Raw genomic sequence first — 24,003 nt, 5'->3', positions numbered from 1 at the left:
CACTAAATTTTTAAATTGCTAAATTGGGAATTGTATTTCAACCCAGAACAAAAAATGTGCTTTGACGGACACTAAATAACTTTCCCAGCCACAACAGGACAACGGTAACGAGAGATTTAGCGGGATATAAATTTGAGGCCTAGTATTTAGGCGCTGGGTGACCGGTATGGATTTAGTGACAGAATTAGACTGGGATATGGCCAAAAAATAACCACACTATTGCTGGTTAAATGCACTTGGTGATGGGCGCAGCTTGCCCCTGATGTAGTATATGGCCAAAAAATGAACAGACTATTGCTGGTTAAATGCACTTGGTGACAGGCGCAGCTTGCCCCTGATTTAGTATATGGCCAAAAAATGAACAGACTATTGCTGGTTAAATGCACTTGGTGTGATAGCTTGACCAACCACACTACTGAGGGTTAAATGCACTTGGTGACGGGCGCAGCTTGCCCCTGATGTAGTATATGGCCAAAAAATTAACAGACTATTGCTGGTTAAATGCACTTGGTGTGACAGCTTCACCCTGATGTAGGCTTTAGCCAAAAAACAAACGCACCATTGAGGGTTAAATGCACTTGGTGACAGGCGCAGCTTGCCCCTGATGTAGTATATGGCCAAAAAATAAACAGACTATTGCTGGTTAAATGCACTTGGTGTGACAGCTTCACCCTGATGTAGGCTTTAGCCAAAAAACAACCACACCATTGAGGGTTAAATGCACTTGGTCGCAGCTTGTGCTGGCGCACCACAAGACACAAAATGGCCGCCGATCACCCCAGAAAAATGTGACTGACAAACGGTCTGGGCAGCCTAAAAACAGTGAGCAATTGAGGATCAGCAGCTCAATGATCCACAGCTGCAGATCGATCAGTTAATCAAGTCCTTTGGAGGAGTTAATCTGCCTAATCTCGCCCTACTGTCGCAGCCGCAACCTCTCCCTACGCTAATCAGAGCAGAGTGACGGGCGGCGCTATGTGACTCCAGCTTAAATAGAGGCTGGGTCACATGGTGCTCTGGCCAATCACAGCCATGCCAATAGTAGGCATGGCTGTGACGGCCTCTTGGGGCAAGTAGTATGACGCTTGTTGATTGGCTGCTTTGCAGCCTTTCAAAAAGCGCCAAGAAAGCGTCACAAAAGCGCGAAGAAAGCGACGAACACCGAACCCGAACCCGGACTTTTACGAAAATGTCCGGGTTCGGGTCCGTGTCACGGACACCCCAAAATTCGGTACGAACCCGAACTATACAGTTCGAGTTCGCTCATCCCTAGATAGGATCACTGCTACAGGTGGGGGGTCGAGAAGCAGAGAGAAGCCTAAAGACTTCTTCATCTGTTATAGCGTCAGAGGAGAGAGAGTGCATGGAAGTGTGGGAGGGAGGAGGATCGAAACTGGTTGGGACTGGGAAATTATTTCCTGCCGGATGTAACCGATCTGGTCTCTGAAGTAGGTGGCCAGGTCATCAGTGCAGGTCCTATCTTCTCTTCATGATGCAGCCGCTGTCTTCTAGAACTCCACAAGCTCTCACCCCTGCGTCTAACACAGAGCAGAACCCAACAAATCCATCCCCAGCCCCGACACAAAACAGACAGAAAAGCTGAGGCTTCCAGAGTCCAGAACGAAGCCAGAAGAAATCCCACCCAAAGAAGACTTCATGGCCTACAGAGAAGCAGCTTCATGTCTGCTCTCACCTCCTCACAGCAGGACTTCTTCACTTCTATTACGTCGTCTCTGTCCCACAACCCCAAATAATGATTTCATACCTTTACCTCCCTCTGCCCCCCGTACCCCGTCTGACCCCCCTCATCTCAGCTGAGGACTATGCCTCTTATCTCTAAACCATCGGCAGCGTTAGATGAAGCTCGGAGCCGCCGTCCTCTCAGCCTCTCTACGTTACTACTCGCTGCTCTTCCCACATAACCTGCTTTACCTCTGTCACTGAGGACAACCTTCCCGCCTTCTCCCCCGTCACACTAATCACCGCTTTACCTCCCCGAGCCGGTCCTGCCTCCGACCACAATCTGTCCGACATTTCCGCCGTTCTCCAGCGTCGCCCGATGCGTTTTTTCTAGAAAGACTAAAATCTCATCTTTGAAATTCAGCCAATGATACAAGACTGAAACAAGGGAACTTATCTCCTGTCCACTGATTGTGGGGTCCATCCGCTGGGGGCCCCTGCCAGTCAGGAGAACGGGGCCCATGTTCCCCCATTGGAGCAGCAGACAAGCTCAGATCAACTACAGAGACAATCCCCAGCGATAAGACACAGCGCGGCCATTTATGTGCTAACACTAGGAATAACAGAAGAGAAGGTTATTCCTCCTTTTCCCCCACAGCGGAAATCCTACATCTGCCCCGACATAAGGTATCGCTGACATCATTTCTAATAACGGATATGGAGAAAAGGGACAGAGTTACCCCTAAACATCTCCTGAGCACACACACAGCCCCGATACCAGCAGATTACATCGCCGGCTCTGCTACATGGACATGAGAAAGACTCCGCTGTAGTAACTGAACATTACACATACACAGCTCTGCTACATGGACATGACAGAGACTCTGCTGTAGTAACTGAACATTACACATACACAGCTCTGCTACATGGACATGACAGAGACTCCACTGTAGTAACTGAACATTACACATACACAGCTCTCTGCACACACTGATAGAAGTCTTTAGAGGCATATTACACATAAACAGCTTGGTTGTATGCACATACAGCTCAGCTACACAGACATTACACGGATACAGCTCATCTATACAAACATTACAGGCTTACAGCTCTGCTACATACAGACTGGAATTCCACACAGCACAGCAGAGTCTGAAACACAGAGCAGATAAACCCGGTCATGTGATCTCGGTGACTCCTCCCACACCTGATCACATGGTCATGACATCATCACGGGTCCTGTACAGTCTGCAGCACAGCCTGACTCCGCCTACACACGGTCACATGGTCATGACATCATCACAGGTCCTGTACCTTCTCCTGCAGCACAGCCTGGAGCCCGACTACTGCACGGTGGTAGAAATTACAGCCCAGGAGGCTCCATAGTGAAGGGTTGTCAGAGGAGGACACGCCCGCCCCCAGGTAAGTGGAACACTCATCACATCCACACATATAAGGCACCACAGCCACAGAGATACACAGCTCCATCCGCCCTTAAGGCCCAGTTCACACTGCAGTTATTCCCTTCAGTTATTGAGCCCAGACCAGCAGTGAAGCGACTCAGAGATCAGGTGTAATGGGAAGATCTGCACTTGTTCTGTGGTTTTCTCCCGCACCAGGTTTTGGCTCGAAATAACTAATGAAATAACTGAAGTGTGAACTCAGCCTAATCTACAAATTCCAGAGAACATGAAGCAGGAAGTAAAGACGCAGCTTCTGGGGCAGGACACCAGCCTAAAGATAATAACATAACATACAAATCACAAGAGGTTGGTTCTAGTATACAATGCATTTCAAGGCGGCCTTCCTCAGGTGCAACAAAAGCCAAGAGCAGGGGGCGTTATATAGAAGACATATCCAGGAGATCAGAGACGTGGACTGGAGCAGGGGACGTTATATAGAAGACATATCCAGGAGATCTCAGAGACGTGGACTGGAGCAGGGGACGTTATATAGAAGACATATCCAGGAGATCAGAGACGTGGACTGGAGCAGGGGGTGTTATATAGAAGACATATCCAGGAGATCTCAGAGACGTGGACTGGAGCAGAGGACGTTATATAGAAGACATATCCAGGAGATCTCAGAGACGTGGACTGGAGCAGGGGGTGTTATATAGAAGACATATCCAGGAGATCTCAGAGACATGGACTGGAGCAGGGGGCGTTATATAGAAGACATATCCAGGAGATCTCAGAGACGTTAACTGGAGCAGGGGGCGTTATATAGAAGACATATCCAGGAGATCTCAGAGACGTTAACTGGAGCAGGGGGCGTTATATAGAAGACATATCCAGGAGATCTCAGAGACATGGACTGGAGGAGGGGGCGTTATATAGAAGACATATCCAGGAGATCTCAGAGACGTTAACTGGAGCAGGGGGCGTTATATAGAAGACATATCCAGGAGATCTCAGAGACGTTAACTGGAGCAGGGGGCGTTATATAGAAGACATATCCAGGAGACCTCAGAGACGTGGACTGGAGCAGGGGACTGGATCGCCCAAAACATAAAAATTCATCCTTTTCAAAAAATCACTAAAAACATGACTGGATAAAAATTAGTGGCACTAAAAGAAGAGGATCACCCCCCCCCCCAAGGATAATATATAAATACAGGACACGAGGCTGAAGTTGGTTTCTTATTCAGAAGTTGCAGTGAGCGTCCTGAGGGAAAAATCTGATGAAAGCGGCATTAAAATATAAAATTGTGGATTACATTGTTATGGGGGGACGCTGTGGATGACACTGTTATGGGGGGACGCTGCGGATGACACTGTTATGGGGGGACGCTGCGGATGACACTGTTATGGGGGGACGCTGCGGATGACACTGTTATGGGGGGCGCTGCGGATGACACTGTTATGGGGGGGCGCTGCGGACGACACTGTTATGGGGGGGCGCTGCGGACGACACTGTTATGGGGGGGCGCTGCGGACGTCACTGTTATGGGGGGGACGCTGCGGACGTCACTGTTATGGGGGGGACGCTGCGGACGTCACTGTTATGGGGGGGACGCTGCGGACGTCACTGTTATGGGGGGGACGCTGCGGACGTCACTGTTATGGGGGGGACGCTGCGGACGTCACTGTTATGGGGGGGACGCTGCGGACGTCACTGTTATGGGGGGGACGCTGCGGACGTCACTGTTATGGGGGGGACGCTGCGGACGTCACTGTTATGGGGGGGACGCTGCGGACGTCACTGTTATGGGAGGGACGCTGCGGACGTCACTGTTATGGGGGGGACGCTGCGGACGTCACTGTTATGGGGGGGACGCTGCGGACGTCACTGTTATGGGGGGCGGTGTGAAGCCGGTAATTCTGCTCATAGATGATGGAGAGGAAGTGCGCAGGTCTCCAGTGGGAGGCGCTGACGAGACAGAAATCATAGAACGGCGAAAGGAAATCCACAAGTAAAGTGACTGAAATAAACAATAGTAAAATCACCAACCGATATGACAGACGTCTGTAGGGGACGTGTCCTCCCCCACGCGCGTTTTAGCTGCTGCCTTCATCTTGGGGTTGGTGCTGCTGTGTGCGAGAAGCCTTTTATATCAGTGTTTAATATACCGTGCCTTGCAAAAGTATTCACCCCCCTGACTTTTTTCGCAGTTTGTTACATTACAGTTCAGTGTTTTGTTAATCTGACTTTTATGTGATGGATCAGAACACAATAGTCTCAGTCGGGAAAGTGAAAGGAGAAAAATATATAAATAAAACTATTGTTTAGAAATAGAAAACAGAAACTTGTCATGTGCGTATGTATTCACCCCCTTTGTTAGGAAGCTTTAAAAAGCTCTGGTGCCACCAATTACCTTCAGAAGTCACATAATTAGTGAGATGATGTCACCTGTGTGCAATCTAAGTGTCACATGATCTGTCATTACATATACACACCAGAGGCTGCAACACCTAAGGAAGAGGCATCACTGACCAAACACTGCCATGAAGACCAAGGAACTCTCCAAACAAGTAAGGGACAATGTTGTTGAGAAGTACAAGTCAGGGTTAGGTTATAAAAAATATCCAAATCTTTGATGATCCCCAGGAGCAACATCATAACCGAATGGAAAGAACATGGCACAACAGCAAACCTGCCAAGAGACGACCGCCCACCAAAACTACGGATCGGGCAAGGAGGGCATTAATCAGAGAGGCAGCCCAGAGACCTAAGGTAACCCTGGAGGAGCTGCAGAGTTCCACAGCAGAAACTGGAGTATCTGTACATAGGACGACAATAAGCCGTACGCTCCATAGAGTTGGGCTTTATGGCAGAGCGGCCAGAAGAAAGCCATTACTTTCAGCTAAAAACAGAAAGGCACGTTGTCAGTTTGCAAAAAGGCGTGTGGGAGACTTCCAAAATGTATGAAGGAAGGTGCTCTGGTCTGATGAGACATCAAAGAAAACGCTATGTCTGGCGCAAACCCAACACATCACATCACCCAAAGAACACCATCCCCACAGTGAGACCTGGTGGTGGCAGCATCATGCTGGGGGGACTGGGAAACTGGTCCGAGTGGAGGGAAAGATGGATGGTGCTAAATACAGGGATATTCTTGAGCAGAACCTGTTCCACTCTGTGCGTGATCTGAGGCTAGGACGGAGGTTCACCTTCCAGCAGGACAAGGACCCCAAACACACTGCTAAAGCCACACTGAGTGGTTTAAGGGGAAACATGTAAATGTGTTGGAATGGCCGAGTCACAGCCCAGATCTCAATCCAATAGAACATCTGTGGTCAGATGTAAAGATTGCTGTTCACAAGAGCAAACATCCAACGTGAAGGAGCTGGAGGAGTTTTGCAAGGAGGAATGGGCAAAAACCTCAGTGGTCAGATGTGGCGAGCTCATAGAGACTTATGCAAGATAAGGAGAGGCTGGGCGACACAACCTTAATCCCCTGGTCGATCCCCGCAGCACGGGCAACACCGGTGCGGAGGTACAAACGTGATCAAGTGGAGCTGCCGAACAGGTGGTGCAACGCCAGAAAGCAAACAGCCACAAATTCCACAAGGTAGGAGAAGAAAATAGGCGGCACTCGTACAAAAGCAGTACGTACAAAATTCCTCTATTTCATCCAGGATACAGGTAAGAGGCCTGTCAGGGCATACAGGGGTGGACGGTCATCAAGCATGCACAGCGGCGACAGCCGTTTTGCGCAAGGCTGCGCTTCTTCAGGCCGCTGACATGAGAACATGAAAGCATGCTCTCTTTTAAACTAACCCAGGGGGGCGTTGCTATGACATCACATGACGCTCCACCCCCTATTACAGGTAAGATACCTTAAAAAGACAGAACGTCTATAATTAATAGCAAATATAATACAGACAGCGAGGATCATAGAGACTTGTCCAAAGCGAGCTGTGATTGCCGCAAAAGGCGGCTCTACAAAGTACTGACTTTAGGGGCTGAATAGTTCTGCACATTGACCTTTTCTGTTATTTTGTCCCATTTGTTGTTTTTGCTTCACAATAAAAAAAAAAGAACATCTTAAAGTTGTGGGCATGTTCTGTATATTACATGATGCAAATCCTCAAACGATCCATGTTAATTCCAGGTTGTGAGGTACCAAAATACAAAAAAAGTCAAGGGGGTTAATTCTTTTGCAAGGCACTGTAATATGTTTCGTCTTATAAGACGCACTTTTTCCCCCCCAAAAGGGGGGGGGGATAGCAGTGCGTCTTATGGGGTGAATGCTGCTGATTTTGCCGAATTTTCAATGATACACCTGCTGCGATGCCGCACGGCGGGTGTATCAGCTGTGAGGGAGGAGGGGCTGGGGGCCGGCATCTGCTTTTATAATGACAGTGGGGCCCGTGCAGTGACTATTCTACACGGGCCCCGCTCACTGTATAATCGTATCTCTAATAGTTGATTGTTATGTATATAATCGAGTAATCAGCGCCTGTATACTTACAACTACAAGCGCTAGGTAGGAGGCAGGCCGGGAGGACGGGCGCTGGCAGCATGAGTCACTACGTCACGCACCTGCGCCGCGCACCCACTTTATGAATGAAGCAGGCGGCGTGGGTGCATGACGTAGTGACTCACGCTGCCAGCGCCCGTCCTCCCGGCCTGCCTCCTCCCTCCTCTCTCCTACCTACCGAGCGCTTGTAGTTGTAAGTAATACACAGCGCTCATTATGCGATTATATACATAACAATTAACTATTACAGATACGATTATACAGTGAGCGGGGCCAGTGTAGTAGAATACAGTCACTGCACGGGCCCCGCTGTCATTATAAAAGCAGATGCGACCCCCACCCCGTGTATTGAGGGTCATTCACTACACCCGCGGATCCCCCCCCCCCCATAAGCGTCACTCGCGGATCCCCCCCCCCCATAAGCGTCACCCGCGGATCCCCCCCCCCCATAAGCGTCACCCGCAGATCCCCCCCCCCATAAGCGTCACCCGCGGATCCACCCACGGAAACCCCCCCCCCGTAAGCGTCACCCGTGGACCCCCCCCCGTAAGCGTCACCCGTGGACCCCCCCCCATAAGTGTCACCCGTGGACCCCCCCCATAAGTGTCACCCGTGGACCCCCCCCATAAGTGTCACCCGTGGACCCCCCCCCCATAAGCGTCACCCGTGGACCCCCCCCCCCATAAGCGTCACCCGCGGATCCCCCCCCAATAAGCGTCACCCGCGGATCCCCCCCCAATAAGCGTCACCCGCGGATCCCCCCCCAATAAGCGTCACCCGCGGATCCCCCCCCCCAATAAGCGTCACCCGCGGATCCCCCCCCAATAAGCGTCACCCGCGGATCCCCCCCCATAAGCGTCACCCGCGGATCCCCCCCCCCCCCATAAGCGTCACCCGCGGATCCCCCCCCCCCATAAGCGTCACCCGCGGATCCCCCCCCCATAAGCGTCACCCGCGGATCCCCCCCCCATAAGCGTCACCCGCGGATCCCCCCCCCATAAGCGTCACCCGCGGATCCCCCCCCGTCACCCGCGGGTCTTCATTCTGGGGTGTTAGTTCGCTCTGCAGGTTTGTCTGCATTTTATTAAATTTTTTTATTCCCAGTTTTATTACTTGTTGCTCAAGTTATTATTTTATATATATATTGGATTTTATGACATATCATGAAACTGCCTTGACCTCGCACATGTTTCGATCCCTATAAAAAGAGAGAACACAACATCTACACTTTATTATCTCCTCCGATGTCTCCTCTTATCTCCAGTTATTGTATTTTACATGAGATTTTGTAGGATTTTACATCGTTTCATCTTCTCTCCATTCAGGTTTCTACAATATAGGATCCGTTCAGTGGAGATCTTCTATATAAGACTCTTCTCCTGATTGACCCATGAAAGATGGACAGGGACAAGATGGCGGAGAGGATAATAAATCTCACCCTAGAGATCCTCTTCCGGCTTACTGGAGAGGTGAGAGATTCTGATGATATCACATTACATCATCTTATCTATGTTACTAACAGATGGACATGACTGGAGAGGTGAGGGACTCTGGAGATGTATGGAGTGATAGTTATTACTGTGTCTCTCCATAACCAGGACTACACAGTAGTGAAGAAGACGTCTAATGAGCGCTGTCAGGACCCTGTGTCTGAAGGATGGGGAAGAACCATTAGCCCAATCATGGAGCCTCCACCTCACCCCCTGATGTATGAGGAAATCAATACAGAGAAGATCCTAGAACTTACCAACAAGATGATTGAGCTGCTGACTGGAGAGGTGACACTGCTGGGAATGCTGGGACATTATACAGGAATGCTATGAAGGGATCTGGGTGATGACTGTATCATTGTGTTGTCAGGTTCCTATAAGGTGTCAGGATGTCACCGTCTATTTCTCCATGGAGGAGTGGGAGTATTTAGAAGAACACAAAGATCTGTACAAGGACGTCATGATGGAGGATCACCGGCTCCTCACATCACCAGGTAAGACATGACTAAATACACATGTCCTCTCATTATCTGTATGTAAGGGATGAGTTCAGTCACTGGATTTGTTTTCTACTGTTGGAAATTGGCCACAACAACACAAAACTTCTTGAAGCAACTTCTTCAGAAGATTCTTTTGATTAAGCCTCATTCACACATCAGTGTTTTGTCAGTGATTTCCATCAGTGATTGTGAGCCAAAACCAGGATTTGAGCCTCCACAGACATAAGGTATAGGGGAAACTCTGTACCTGTTCTGTGTTTAGAGTCTCACCTGGTTTTGGCTTAAAATCTCTGATGGAAATCTGAAGAGCAGCAAGACCTCATTGAAGTCAAGGTAAAATGCAGACAGATTATAGCATAAGAGGTAAATGGAAGTAAATTACAGTAAAAGGCAGCGCTCTTGTCATAAGTCCTGGACACCGTCCTTTATACCTCAGAGAACAAAGGAATAATTAATATGTTAATTCCAGTTTTCCGCAGTGTGTCGCTGTACGTAGACTTCAGTGTTTTACACACAGATTCCATCATTATCATACGTAACCATAGATCTACACAAGTTACACCGACAACAACTGCTAATTGGATAAAAGTTCCTTATCACAATCTCTTGTTGCATAAATAATTTGTTCCTGGGGCCTTCCATTAATCCTCTCCAATTCAAGTACCAATCTCCATTCTTTCCAAAGAGCCCCATGGTCCATAAAGCCAAGATCCGCTCTTTCATTTATCACCGGTCCAACACCAAGGATCGATCCTGATCATAAACCTGCAAATGGTTAGTTTTATTAGACAAATACATTTATCATGGCCAAGGCTTCCACTTCTAGTGCAAATATTATCTACTTTCTAAAGGTCACCATTCCATCATCTTTAATCAATTACTTAAATGCGGGCCGCAATACACGAGCACAGTCCGTGGGGCAGCTGCAGCGGATCGCAGACCTATTCAGTCGAATGCGGTCCGCAACACGGCAACGGGGCTCACACGCCAGTGTGAAAGAGGCCTAACTCTTTAGGGAAGCTCCTTTTTGAGGTGTAAACACAAGGGAGGTCCTTTACTATTCTGAAATAAATTAGATCTCCTAAATTAGACGTATTTCAGGCGGAGAGGTCAGTGCAATGGGGGGCGGGCAGGTCTACAATTGTCTGTGGGCGGGGAGGGAAACGGGCCGGCAGGCCTGTCTCATTTACCATTTTCTACAAATGTTTCAGGTATAGAAAAGGGTCTAAATGTACAGAAGCCATCTTACATTTAGAACTGGTGCTCGAAGCCCTGAAGTTATGGAGAGTCCTGCGCCTCTTCATAACTTCGGCGGAACACAGGTCTTAATAAATGTGCCCCGAGATGTATACCTAAGACAACATGGCTGACCATCCGATCTAATCCTGATTCTGCAACACCTACAGTTAAGGAAGAGAGAACAACACCAGAGAGATGTCCCAGTCCTCCTCTTCCACAGCATAATTCAGAAGAACATCACTATGTCCCACAGGATGATCAGGTAGATGGATATAAGGGCATCATGATGAAGAATCACCAGCCCCTCACATCAACAGGTAATAGACATGACTAAATACACACGTCCTCTCATTATCTGTTTGTAAGAAATGAATTCAGTCACTGGATGTGTTTCCTACAGTTAAGGAAGAGATAACAACACCGGAGAGATGTCCCAGTCCTCTTCTTCTACAGGATGGTTCAGAAGAACATCACAATGTCCCACAGGATGATCAGGTAGATGGAGATAAGGTCTCATGAAATGTCCCCTATGATCTGTAAAAGGCTGTGAAGATCTTGTGTTCAGTCTTGTTTTATCCACCAGTATTATATGTTTTATCCTTGTATAATGAGAAAGATGGGGATGGCAGGATTACAGCTGACCATACACATTACATGTTGTCTGGATCTTCTCACTATTTTCTGCCTGTATAGACTTTTAAGATGACCTTCTCTGTCAACTGCTGCAGATCTTTTGTGGTCGCACAAGAGTGGCACAACAATTTTCTGAGAGGTCTTAGGCCGGGACCTTGCAATACTACAAATGGTCAACCAAAGTTGTGTTTGGATTGTCAGCTTGACCATAAACATCAGGAGATAAATGCATCATTATCTTCAAAGGTTTTGTAGTCTAGGGTGCAGTCTCCTGGTGTCTCCTTACTGTCAGAATGGCAGTACCAAGATCATACCACGGATTCTATTCTAGCACATGTAGATGCAAGTCATCCTTCTTACTTGTATAGAGTATAATATAATATTCAGGGGTGTAGCTAAAGGCTCATGTGCCCTGGTGCAAGAGTTCAGCTTGGACCCCCTTCCCTCAGTGCTTTTTGCCCAGGGGCAGGGAAGCACATAGCCTTCGTGCTGCCTGAGGTGAAAACTGAAACTGCATCCCCTGCCCCAAGCCAATTTCTTGACCTTACCCCTTCCCTCCAGCTAGAGATGTAACTTGACCTGCATGAACTTTGTATAGTTCCGGTGTCTTCTTATGTGGCACAAGGGTCTTTGGGACCCCTCAGGCTCCTAGGCCCAGTAGCGACTGCACCCCTTACAGCAGGGGTGGGGAACCTTTTTGCTGCCAAGGGCCATTTGGATATTTGTAACATCGTTTGGGGGCCATACAAAATTCTCAACTTATATGTTTGACCAAATATAGCCATCAAATGTTTAAGTGACTTAGGGGTAAGTTAAAGAAATTGTGCTTCAATAAAAAAAATCTAGCGCGCTGTATTTTTACAGCACAAAATGCGCTATATATTACAAATAGTACAGGCAGGGCCGGCTCCAGGTTCATGTGGTCCCTTGGGCAATAAAGCCTCAGTGGCCCCCCCCTGTGCTAAAGCCCCTTGCAGACGAGCGTTCCTCCCGCAGCGAGTCCGTATCGCAGCACCCAGCCTGACCTCCCAGCACTGACGGGATTCACATAGCATTATATTGATTTATGATGCTATGTAACCCTTACAGTCCTGGAATGTATTAGATGACACTAACAGCATTATGCCAGTGTTATCCAATACATTCCAGAACTTTAAGGGTTAGATCAATCAATATAATGCTATGTGACCTCCAGCAGGGTCTGGGAGGTCAGGCTGGGTGCTGCGATGTGGACTCGCTGCGGGAGGAACGCTAGTATGCAAGGGGCCTAAGGGCTCTTTCACATGAGCAGATGCTGTGCGGGTAATCCGTTGCGTGAAAGAGTGACAAGCTCCGTCCCGGACAGCAGAGACACGGAGCATTAACATGATTGATAATGCTCCGTGCCTCTCTGTGATCTTTTTGCTACAAAATTATGGTGACAACTGTATCTCACAGTGACTTTGTAGTAAAAATGTCACAGAGAGGCACGGAGCATCATCAATCATGTTAATGCTCCGTGTCGCTGCTGTCCGGAGCGGGGCTTGGCACTCTTTTACACAGCGGATTACCCACATGGCCGTTGTGCATTCATTGCGGTCCCCAATGCATGGGCAACGTCCGTGCAGCGGCCAGGACCGATCCGGACCCATTTAACTTGAATGGGTCCGTTAACCGTCCGCCCCCGCAACAAAATTGAGCAAGTTCTATTTTATTGGGGTGCGGAGGCACGGCCAGAAACACCACGGAAGCACTCCATAGTTCTTCCATGGGGTTCCGATCCATGCGTTTGTTCTGCATCTCTGTGATTGCGGACCCATAGTGCACATGGGCCAGTGCCCGTGTATTGCCTTGCGGACCTGCCGTATGCAGGCCGCAATACAGCCATGGGCAGTGGGCACACAACGGCCGTGTGCATGAGGCCTAAAACATAAACTCCTATAAGAAAATAATAATCAATAATACACTTTATTGGCGAAAATTCATTAGAGGAAATTTTCACCAATAAACTGTATAATTGATTTCATGCGTTCTGGTATTTTCTTATAGGAGTTTATATTGTGTTTTGGCATGTGTGCTGCTGAGCAAAGCAACACATGGTAATTGTCCTCTATTCAACCATTGGTTTGAGCCTTTATTTTGGTGTACACTGACACTGTAGATAGCCCCAGGTGGCAGGAAGCCCCCATGTAACATGAACTGGTCTTGGTCTGTCTGTTGTAGTACCTGAATTCTAAATTTAAAACGGGTCCAGCAGCATTCAGCTTGAGCTTCAGCCAGGTTTCCTCTGGGCTCGGCAGTCGGCTTGGCCAGGTCTTCTCTGGGCTCGGCTATGCGTCCTGTCTGAATCTTCTGCAGCTGCGCCGAGACCTGCTGCTGGCTGAGGGCCGGCTTACACTGCACAGCCTGTGCGCTGTGGAAAATGTACTCCCGCCGCGCGGAACACAGACGCTCTGCCTGGAGTCAGATCATGTGAGAGAGGGGCCGGGCGCTGCGCAGCATGAACTATCTACTAACTGAAGTATTAGTACAACCTACTCAATCATCCGATTAACATAACTGAAGTATGTAAAAATGTTAAAGGGGCCGCGCCGCGGAAACGAGTGGTCCCCGGCACTTGCCCGTGTATGCCGGGTTCTGACGCCGGCCCTGAGTAAAGGCGCCATTTTGACCACATATAGCAGTCTAATTTTTAAGTAGAGAATGTTATATATTTAGTTCTTAATTTGGCATTATTGACAGCCAAGCTTTCACTCTCCCTGCCACTGTCCTTGCCTCTTTCTGTACAAATGTCCCCGCCTTTGTCCCTTCCTCAGTCTAAAATCACCCTCCTATCAGACCCCCCATCCTTCATCAGCCTCAGATCAGACCCCGCCTTAAAATAAAATAAAGAAAAAAATAAACTTGCCTCTCCAGCTCCGGATGGTTGGCAGATTCACTTACCTTCCCGCCACAATGTACTGTGACCTGACAGCGCACAGAGTCAGGTCATAGTGCGCATCTACATGCTCTACGTCCTGACAATGTATGTGTTAGGGCACAGCGTAGGGCCGGAAGAAGACCAGGGAAGGTGAGTACAGCTAGCAATGCGCTGTTCTCGCCTTCCTGTGCCTCCCGCATGCTAATGACCGCTTCCGTAATGGGAGTAGTCATTAGCATTTTCACAGTATGTACTGGCAGGGGGCCACATGAAATGGTCCCGCAGGCCAGAGGTTCCCCACCCCTGCCTTACAGCTACGCCCCTGATAAAGTTGATTACTGGAAAAGCTATATAGGATTATTTTCATCAGCGCATATAATTCTAACTCGCCAAGAATTTTCGAGCTGCTCAGATGCATCCATACATTTTGAACCTTTGATTATGGACACCTGGTCATGTGATCTCTAGTCTGACCTCCAGTCTGAGGCTTGCTGTCTCTCTCCTGTGTGGCTGACATCCTGTGATCTACAAGATTACAGCATCATTTATCAGATCCCTCCGGAGAGCTCCCTCTCCACCAGCTACTCCTCCTTGTCTTCTGTATGTCCTGTGAGGCAGTGACAGGCCTCACGGCTGTTAGAGGAGGTATATGGCAGGAGTTTCCATCTCTTCCCCGTCAATCATCCGGTCTGAGGCAGCACCAGGTGCCACAATCAGTCTGGGATAAAAGCCCAGACTGTCAGTCAGGGGAGAGATTCTTTGTGCAACAGAGTCCTGCTGTAGGCTCTGCACGAGTGGTCTTAGCCGGACTGGCTGAGGGGCCACAAAGCTACGTGCTAGCCGGAACATTGGGGGACGCCGTGACGGCTGGGCACAAGGGTCACGAGGCCGGAGTCGGGAAGACTACTGGGCCGCACTCCCCCATAAAGGTACTGGACTTGAGACTGTGTGTGAATGGTTCTTTGGACTGGGAAAGCTGCATATTATTACTGTGTGTGACCGGTGCTTTAGATTAGGTAGGAAGATATCATGTTTAGTTAGAGGCCAGATGGGCAGGTGTTTGTTTGTTATTATTTATGTTTGCTTTTATTTGGCACCTCAGCAAAACAATGTATGGACCTTAAACTTGGTGTCTGGCGAAGAGACTTGTGAAAATGACCCCCGAAAGTGGGCTAACCCCTCACAGTCCCTAAACATATCATGCTGCTGAAGATATAATCTCTACATTATCCATTACACTAGAAGAGCAAAGGTTTAGAGTCTAAACTTTGTAGAAGTGGAGAGACATTTAATTGTACCACGTTCTTTAAATAAATAAAAACACACTTGCCATTTTGCTTGTCCTGTTAAATAATCTGTCTGTACCAAACCCCTGACTTTTCATTTATAGGCCTCATAATAAAATGTCTGAGAAATGGAAGAGTGCAAAACGAAAGACCCATGCCTCGTCCTCCCAGAATCAGAATGTATGTAGTACCAGCAGTATCAGTACCTGCCAGGAGTAGTAGTAGTTGGCCAGAGTTCTACCTGACTCCTAATGTTATTGAGGACACAGAGGTGGAATTGTGGACTGGGTGGCTCAGCGTTTAGACTACCATGAGGAGGAGATTTGGGGCGGAGGGGCACCCCATGCATAGCTGTGTTTGTGGTGGTAGGAGTAGTGGCACCTGTAGCTGCACTGGTGATGGTAGGGGCAGTGGTAGCAGCAGTGGAACTCAAGGCAAGTATAAAGCAGGTAATCTGGAGGGGGCTAGGAAGCCCATGATGACATATCACAGTTTTCATGGCGGGGAGGTTGAGGACTATTACAATGATTGTGTGTTGGACAGGATCTGGGAGCTAGATCAGGGAGCTGAGAAGAAGGTAACATCAGAGGAAGAGGATGGTGGCAGTGGCAGCAATACAGAATGAAGGCAACATACAGTTAGAACCTCCTAAAACCTGCCAGGGCCAGATCTGCTTCTAGTATTGTCAGCTTGGGAACTGGTGATCCTGATGATACTGTGGTCGCAGGCTGAAAACGGGCCAGACCTAAAACAAGCTCGGCTGCAGCTAGCTCTGTGTGGAGTGTGCAAGTATCTCCTGTCTGGCAGTTTTTCTCTACGGTGCTGGAAAACAAAAGCAATGCCCTGTGCAAGATCTGTCAGATTACAATAAGCCATGTGTCATGAGGTGCTATGTGCGGAAGCGGGGACTGCCGGGGTGCGCTCGCGTCATCAGCGCATCCGGCATCACCCGCTCCCATGGTAACCACATCAGGGCTGAGTTCCGAGCGGTTCACTCGGCGCTTGGCTGCATTAGGACTCAGAGTCATGTGACGCTGGCCACGTCACATGACTCCACCAGCGCCCTATTTAAACAGGCAATCTGATGGCTACAGATTGCCTGTTATTGAGGTCCTTTCTGCGTTATTCTTATCTGGTTATTTATTCCTGCTTGGTTTCTGATTTCCGTCATCGTCTGGTCTTGGCGTTACCTCCTGGTTTTGACTCCTGACGATCCTCTGCTTGATCCCCTGGTACCGTAGTTTTCTCTTGGTTATTGACTCCTGCTTGTTTGACCTTCCTGCTGCATGTGTTGTTTGTCTTCCCTGTACTTTCCTAGCTAAGGGTTTGTCGACCAGTTGTCCCTTGTCGCTAGGACTTGCGAGGCAAGTAGGCAGGGACCGGGGTGCGGGTGGAGTTCAGTGGTCACTTCCGCACCCCCGGTGTGTGTGACACCATGGGAGTGACAGAGGTGTATGCCAACTACCACAACAAGAGATTCCGCCTTCTCCCAGTCTCCTTTGTGGAAGCCAGGCGTCATCCACGTGCAGTACTGTGTCCAAGTCATCATCAGTTACTGCTTCTCCTGCTCAGACTATGCCTCCTCCTATTCTGTTCCACCATCAGCCATCGATAATGGAATGTGTGACCAAGAAACAACTCTGCTTGCACAAGTTGCTGGTGGTGCAGTCTCTGTGGTACCACTTTGTGGATTCTGTTGCCTTTAGGGGGCTAATGGCATGTGCTCAGCCTCACTAGAAGTCATCTAGCTGGCATTTTTCAAAAAAAGCCATCCCTGCTTTGTACTCTCAAGTGGCGGTGAATGTAGGCCACTCCTTGCAATTCTAGCTGTGCGGTAAGGTGCACACAATGGACACCTGGAGCAACGGTTACGGACTGGAACAGTTCATGCCTTTCACAGCCCATTAGATCAATGTTTTTGCAGTGAGGCAGCACTGTAGCAAAAAGGCCAGGTCCTATTGACACCTCCACGTTTGTTCCGACACCAGGCATTTATCGGCCTCCTCCATGGCTATCCTCCTGTCCCAAACAGAAGCAGGGCAGAACATCGCTCCCTCTCCCCCTTCTTCCTATCATGTGAAGCATTGCCATGCCGTTTTAGAGAGGATCTCCCTGGGTGATAGTAGCCACATAGCCAAATACTTTCTAAAGTGCATCAAGCAGCAAACAACCGCACTGGCTGTCTCCTCACCTAACTCCAACTGGGCAAGGTGGTCAGAGACAATTGCAGGAACATTGTGGCTGCTTTGTGTTTGGGAGAAATAACACCTGCTCCCTAAATGATGCATGCGATACGTCTAGTCTACATCAGCTCCGGTTATGTGTGCCACCTCCTGTGTGTCAATCTTCTAGTAAATGTTGTTTGCTCCCTTGCTGGCACAGGCATGGTCACCTGCTTTACTGCAGCCAATGACTGGCTTTAGTGATGATGTGTTTCTTGTGTACAAGTTACCCCTGAATCCAGTCATTGGCTGCAGCAGAGGAGATGATTATGCCCATTCCGAGGAGGTAAACAAGCCACGGATCAAAAGAACTGTGGCTTATCGGCTTCACAGCAATGGGGCGGCCAGCAAGGACAACACGTGCACAAACAATGTAATGTTATATACATACAATGTAATGTTAGGGATGGAATATAACCTGCATTGCAAACTGGTTGGAATAACGAAGCAATCAGATTGGATTTATACAGGAGACCTCCAGATATTTGGGTCAGATAACTCCTGCTGTCCGGTAATTTTTGGTAGTCTTTTCAGGTCATATAAAACCTTCCACACGACTTCTCCAACCGTCTGACTTCTACAATATTTGTTTTACAGCTTATGAATCCGGGTGAAGATCTGAACGATATTAATCCTACAGAGACATATGTGAGGGGTGATGAGCAGAGTACAGAGGACATTCCTACAGATAACCGCCCAGGTGAGTAGTGACCACTAAGTAATGCAGAGAAGTCTCTAAGATTCTGCTTATACAAATAAGAAAAAATATATTGTGCAATGTTGGAATAATGATATTACAATTATCATTATTGATGAGTTTATATGAAAGTATAAAGGAACAAACATAAATACCATCTACTGGACAGTTGTCAGCCCTTCTTTATATAATTGACAACTACAGTACCTTTGATATACTAATGGGCCGTTGTCTCAATAGACAGTACTCGCTCACACTGGCTTTGAGAGGACAAGTATAGGCTCTAATTACCAGGAAGTTGCTGAGAACAGGATACCAATGCAATATATGGCTTACATTATTTTCCTAAAAATTCTTCAAAATCTTTATTTCTCACACGTGCATAAATAAATTCAACTACACACGTTGACATGCTATTAATGGGGTTATTAACCCCTTAGTGACCACCCATATGCCTTTTTACGGCTGTCACTAAGGGGCCTTAGGCTGGGCCGCCGCTTTTTTTTTTACATCGGCCCAGTCTAAGCGCTGTAAAAGTCCCCCATCACATGAGAGCCACGGCCCTGCTCTAACAGCCCGGACTGGCAGGAGTGCTGATCCAGGCTGTTTAACACTTTACATGCCGCGGGCAGTGGCGCCTGCCGCATGTAAAGTGCTGAGAGAGGGAGTGGACTCCCTCTGTCTCCCATCGGCACCCTGTAAATGCGATCGCGGGGTGCCGATGTATGTGAAGGCTGGCTGGGGTCTCGTGTAGGCCTCAGACCAGCCTTGAGTAATTTCCAGCAGGCTGCGCCTCTCTGGCGCAGTCTGCTGGTCAATGTCAGAAAAGCACTAACCTTAAAATGCAATGCAATGTGACTACAGCTAAGAACTCATCACAACCCAAAGGACTCGTATACCTGGTAAACTGACTTTTGTTATGCTTAACCCTGTTGTACCATGCCATGTGTATTTACCAGACCACTTTATATATTTTCTATGCATATTGTGTTGCGAGGTGCGGTATTCGTCACAATACAGAAAAATAAACACCGTGAAATTTAGAATGTAAAAACACAGTGGCAGTATTGCTGTTTTTCCAGAAAAATTTAATAAAAGTTAATTAGAAAGTTATGTTTACCCCAAAATGGCTCCATTTAAAACTGCAAAAAAAACATTATAAAGCTATATAGACGGAAAAATAAAAAAGTTATAGCTCTTGGAACGAGAAGGAAAACGCTTGGCCAGTAAGGCCCAAAACAGGCTGGTCACTAAGGGGTTAATGATTGTCTCAGGAATGTTCTGCCATGGTGAATGCATTTGGGCAAACAAATCATCAACATCTGCTGTTAATATCTAAAGGTGCATTTACACCAACAGATTATCTGACAGATTTTATGAGCAATCATTGGTCAGATGGCCGTTGGTATCTGGTGGGACCTTCCATCGCCCTTTTGTATTAGTATAAATGGTGTCAGTGTACAGTATAATAAATCTTTTACATTAAATACCAAGTAATACTGGATCACATATTATTTAACATTCCCTAATTGACTCTTCTGATTGATTCATCAGAATTACACCTTAATTTCAAGAAATAGTTTGTCTGTAGTGATAGAATTTTCATTATCATTGGATGGTGTTTATATATGAATCGCAGGCCCTTAATATTAATCCACAAAAAAAAGGAAGATTTTATGGCGTGTGCCACCCAGTTTGTTTACTTGAGAGTGACAGGACTGTGCTTTCTACTGTCCATTCTACTCTCCTCCCTCCGAGTCCAGCTGCTGTATCTGTCATCCATTATAGCCCAGGTCTCATTCCCCGGCCTGCACTCTCCCCAGCAGCAGGTGTGATACAGTGATGTCATTGTACCTGCTGGGCTGAGAGGGAGAGCGCACAGACCAGAGATAATCCCCCGGCCTGTGCGCTCTCCTCAGCTCAGCAGGAGAGATGACGTCATCACATCACGTCTGCTACTGGGAAGAGCATGATGTGCTCGGTAATACTTTATTAATTTTTTTCATAGTACAGGAGCCTTACTACTATCAGGGGGACATTAAGGGGGCATAACTATTGTATAAGGGGACACAAAGGGGGCATAACTGTTGTGTGGAGGTACTAAGGGGAAGCATTATTGTAAGGGACATAACTACTGTGTGGGGACACTAACGGGACACTAACGGGGCATAACTACTGTGTGGGGACAGTACTACTGTAGAAGGGGACACAAAGGGGGCATAACTACTGTAGAAGGGGACATAACTATTGTGTGGAGGCACTAAGAGGAAGCATTATTGTAAGGGGCATAACTACTATGTGGGAGCACTAAGGGGGCATAATTACTGTGTGGGGCCACTAAGGAGAAGCATTATTGTAAGGGGAATAACTACTGTGTGGGGCACTAAGGGGGCATAATTACTGTGTGAGGCCACTAAGTGGAAGCATTATTGTAAGGGGCATAACTATTGTGTGGGGGCACTAAGGGGGCATAACTACTGTGTGGGGGCATAAGGGGGCATTCTCCTGAGGGCATTAAACAGGAATTCTACTGTGAAAGGGACTCTTAGGGGAGATAACTATGGTGTGGGGAACTAAGGGGACACTCAACGCCTCTTGTCCAGCGCTAGGAAATGTTTTATTTATATGTATTTAAAATGACTGGGTGGAGGTTGCAGGGAAGTTGCTTAAGGTGGGGGCCAACCTGGCCTAGTTATGCCCCTTGGTCTACTACTATATTCGTGATCTTTTTGGCCACCACTGTTTTAATCAGTTAATTCTTGTATTTTGTGCTATACCTTTCTGTGGATTTTTTTTATACTGAAATAGAATATTTAAATATTTCAGTATATAGAATATTTTGGTATATTATTCATAAATAATAAAATGTCTTTTGTTCTTGGCAGATGACTGTACCAGGAACTTGGAGAAACATCTGGCATCTTCAGATTTTGAAGTAGATGATTGTGGTATCATACAAGATATATATGAAGAGCATGCCAATATCCAAAATATACCCTCATCCAATCACAGCAACAATGCAACATTTGATACTTTTAAACGGGTCCAATCTTCTGATTCATCACAGACTGTAACACAGAATAAAAGTCACAGAAAAGGTGTTAAACATCAAACTCACGTAAGAGGGAAGCCAGTTTCATGTTCAGAATGTGGAAAATGTTTTAGATATAAATCAGAATTAGTGAGACATCAGAGAATTCACACAGGAGAGAAGCCATTTTCATGCTCAGAATGTGGGAACTGTTTTAAGTATAAACATGGTCTTGTTAAACATCAGAGAATTCACACGGGAGAAAGGCCATATCCATGTTCAGAATGTGGGAAATCTTTTAAAAGTAAAACAGATCTTGTTATACATCAGAGAACTCACACAGGGGAGAACCCATTTTCATGTTCAGAATGTGGGAAATGTTTTAAGTATAAACAAGGTCTTGTTAAACATCAGAGAATTCACACGGGAGAAAGGCCATATCTATGTTCAGAATGTGGTAAATCTTTTAAAAGTAAAACAGATCTTGTTATACATCAGAGAACTCACACAGGAGAGAAGCCATATCCATGTTCAGAATGTGGTAAATCTTTTAATAGTAAAGCAGATCTTGTTATACATCAGAGAACTCACACAGGAGAGAAGCCATATCCATGTTCAGAATGTGGGAAATGTTTTAAGAGGAAAACGGCTCTTGTTATACATCAGAGAGGTCACACAGGGGAGAAGCCATTTTCATGTTCAGAATGTGGGAAATGTTTTAAGTATAAACAAGGTCTTAAACATCAGAGAATTCACACGGGAGAAAGGCCATATACATGTTCAGAATGTGGGAAATATTTTTATAATAAAACAAATCTTGTTGTACATCAGAGAACTCACACAGGAGAGAAGCCATATCCATGTTCAGAATGTGGGGAATGTTTTAAGTATAAACAAAGTCTTGTTAAACATCAGAGTATTCACACGGGAGAAAGGCCATATCCATGTTCAGAATGTGGTAAATCTTTTAATAGTAAAACAAATCTTGTTATACATCAGAGAACTCACACAGGGGAGAACCCATTTTCATGTTCAGAATGTGGGAAATGTTTTAAGTATAAACAAGGTCTTGTTAAACATCAGAGAATTCACACGGGAGAAAGGCCATATCTATGTTCAGAATGTGGTAAATCTTTTAATAGTAAAGCAGATCTTGTTATACATCAGAGAACTCACACAGGAGAGAAGCCATATCCATGTTCAGAATGTGGGAAATGTTTTAAGAGGAAATCGGCTCTTGTTATACATCAGAGAGGTCACACAGGGGAGAAGCCATTTTTATGTTCAGAATGTGGGAAATGTTTTAAGTATAAACCAGGTCTTCTTAAACATCAGAGAATTCACACGGGAGAAAGGCCATATACATGTTCAGAATGTGGGAAATGTTTTAAGGATAAATCAGGTCTTGTTACACATCAAAGGATTCACACAGGGGAGAAGCCATTTTCATGCTCAGAATGTGGGAAATATTTTAAGTATAAACAAGGTCTTGATACACATCAGAGAAGTCACATAGGAGAGAGTCCATATCCATGTTAAGAATGTGGTAAATTTTTTAACAGTAAATCACATATTATACATCAGAGAACTCACACAGGGGAGAAGCCATTTTCATGCTCAGAATGTAGGAAATGTTTTACGCAGCAATCGGCTCTTATTGCACATCAGAGAATTCACACAGGGGAGAAGACATTTTCATGCTTAGAATGTGGGAAATGTTTTAAGCATAAATCAAATCTTGTTTCACATAAAAAAAACTCACATAGAGAAGCTATCTCCATGCTTAGCCCATTAGTGGCCACCCTTATGTGTTTTTATGGTAGTCCGTGTCGCTAACTGTTTTATCCGTCAGATACTCCTTTTTACAGGGAGATAAAACAGAACCTTGCTTTGAGTTACCAGAGGTGGCTGAGGGCTTGGAGTGATGATTGGGACCACTGTGAGAGCTCCCCAAACACGTATTGTCTCCTGTATTGAATGAATACCTGTCATCTAAGGACAGATCCAGTTAAAAGTGAAAGTTTATATAAACTGGATTCCAAAAAAGTTGGGACACTATACAAATCGTGAATAAAAACTGAATGCAATGATGTGGAGGTGCCAACTTCTAATATTTTATTCAGAATAGAACATAAATCACGGAACAAAAGTTTAAACTGAGAAAATGTACCATTTTAAGGGAAAAATATGTTGAATCAGAACTTCATGGTGTCAACAAATCCCCAAAAAGTTGGGACAAGGCCATTTTCACCACTGTGTGGCATCTCCCCTTCTTCTTACAACACTGAACAGCTGTCTGGGGACCAAGGAGACCAGTTTCTCAAGTTTAGAAATAGGAATGCTCTCCCATTTTTGTCTAATTCAGGCCTCTAACTGTTCAATCGTCTTGGGCATTCTTTG

General features: G+C 46.6%; 2 long non-coding RNA genes and 1 pseudogene across 3 annotated transcripts in view; all 3 read left to right on the top strand.

Annotated features, from left to right (window-relative positions):
• Nucleotides 1–9,364, top strand: part of LOC122942554 — a 32,343-nt gene extending 22,979 nt beyond the window's left edge. The window contains exons 2-4 of one of the 2 annotated variants that reach the window (XR_006390590.1): nt 3,007–3,102; nt 8,932–9,075; nt 9,205–9,364. This is a non-coding gene — a long non-coding RNA (uncharacterized LOC122942554). Of the gene's footprint in view, nt 1–2,968; nt 3,103–8,931; nt 9,076–9,204 lie in introns of those variants that run through there. The other variant, XR_006390589.1, reaches the window with a different exon arrangement.
• A 200-nt stretch (nt 9,365–9,564) lies between these two features.
• LOC122942555 lies at nt 9,565–11,297 on the top strand. Its single transcript, XR_006390591.1, has 3 exons — nt 9,565–9,590; nt 11,003–11,152; nt 11,236–11,297. It is a non-coding gene; the product is annotated as an uncharacterized LOC122942555 (long non-coding RNA).
• A 5,791-nt stretch (nt 11,298–17,088) lies between these two features.
• LOC122940648 lies at nt 17,089–23,750 on the top strand (annotated as a pseudogene).
• Nucleotides 23,751–24,003: the final 253 nt, after the last annotated feature.

This window comes from Bufo gargarizans, chromosome 6, assembly GCF_014858855.1.
Source record: "Bufo gargarizans isolate SCDJY-AF-19 chromosome 6, ASM1485885v1, whole genome shotgun sequence".
Classification (NCBI taxonomy): domain Eukaryota; kingdom Metazoa; phylum Chordata; class Amphibia; order Anura; family Bufonidae; genus Bufo; species Bufo gargarizans.
This window is presented reverse-complemented; position numbering and strand designations above follow the sequence as displayed.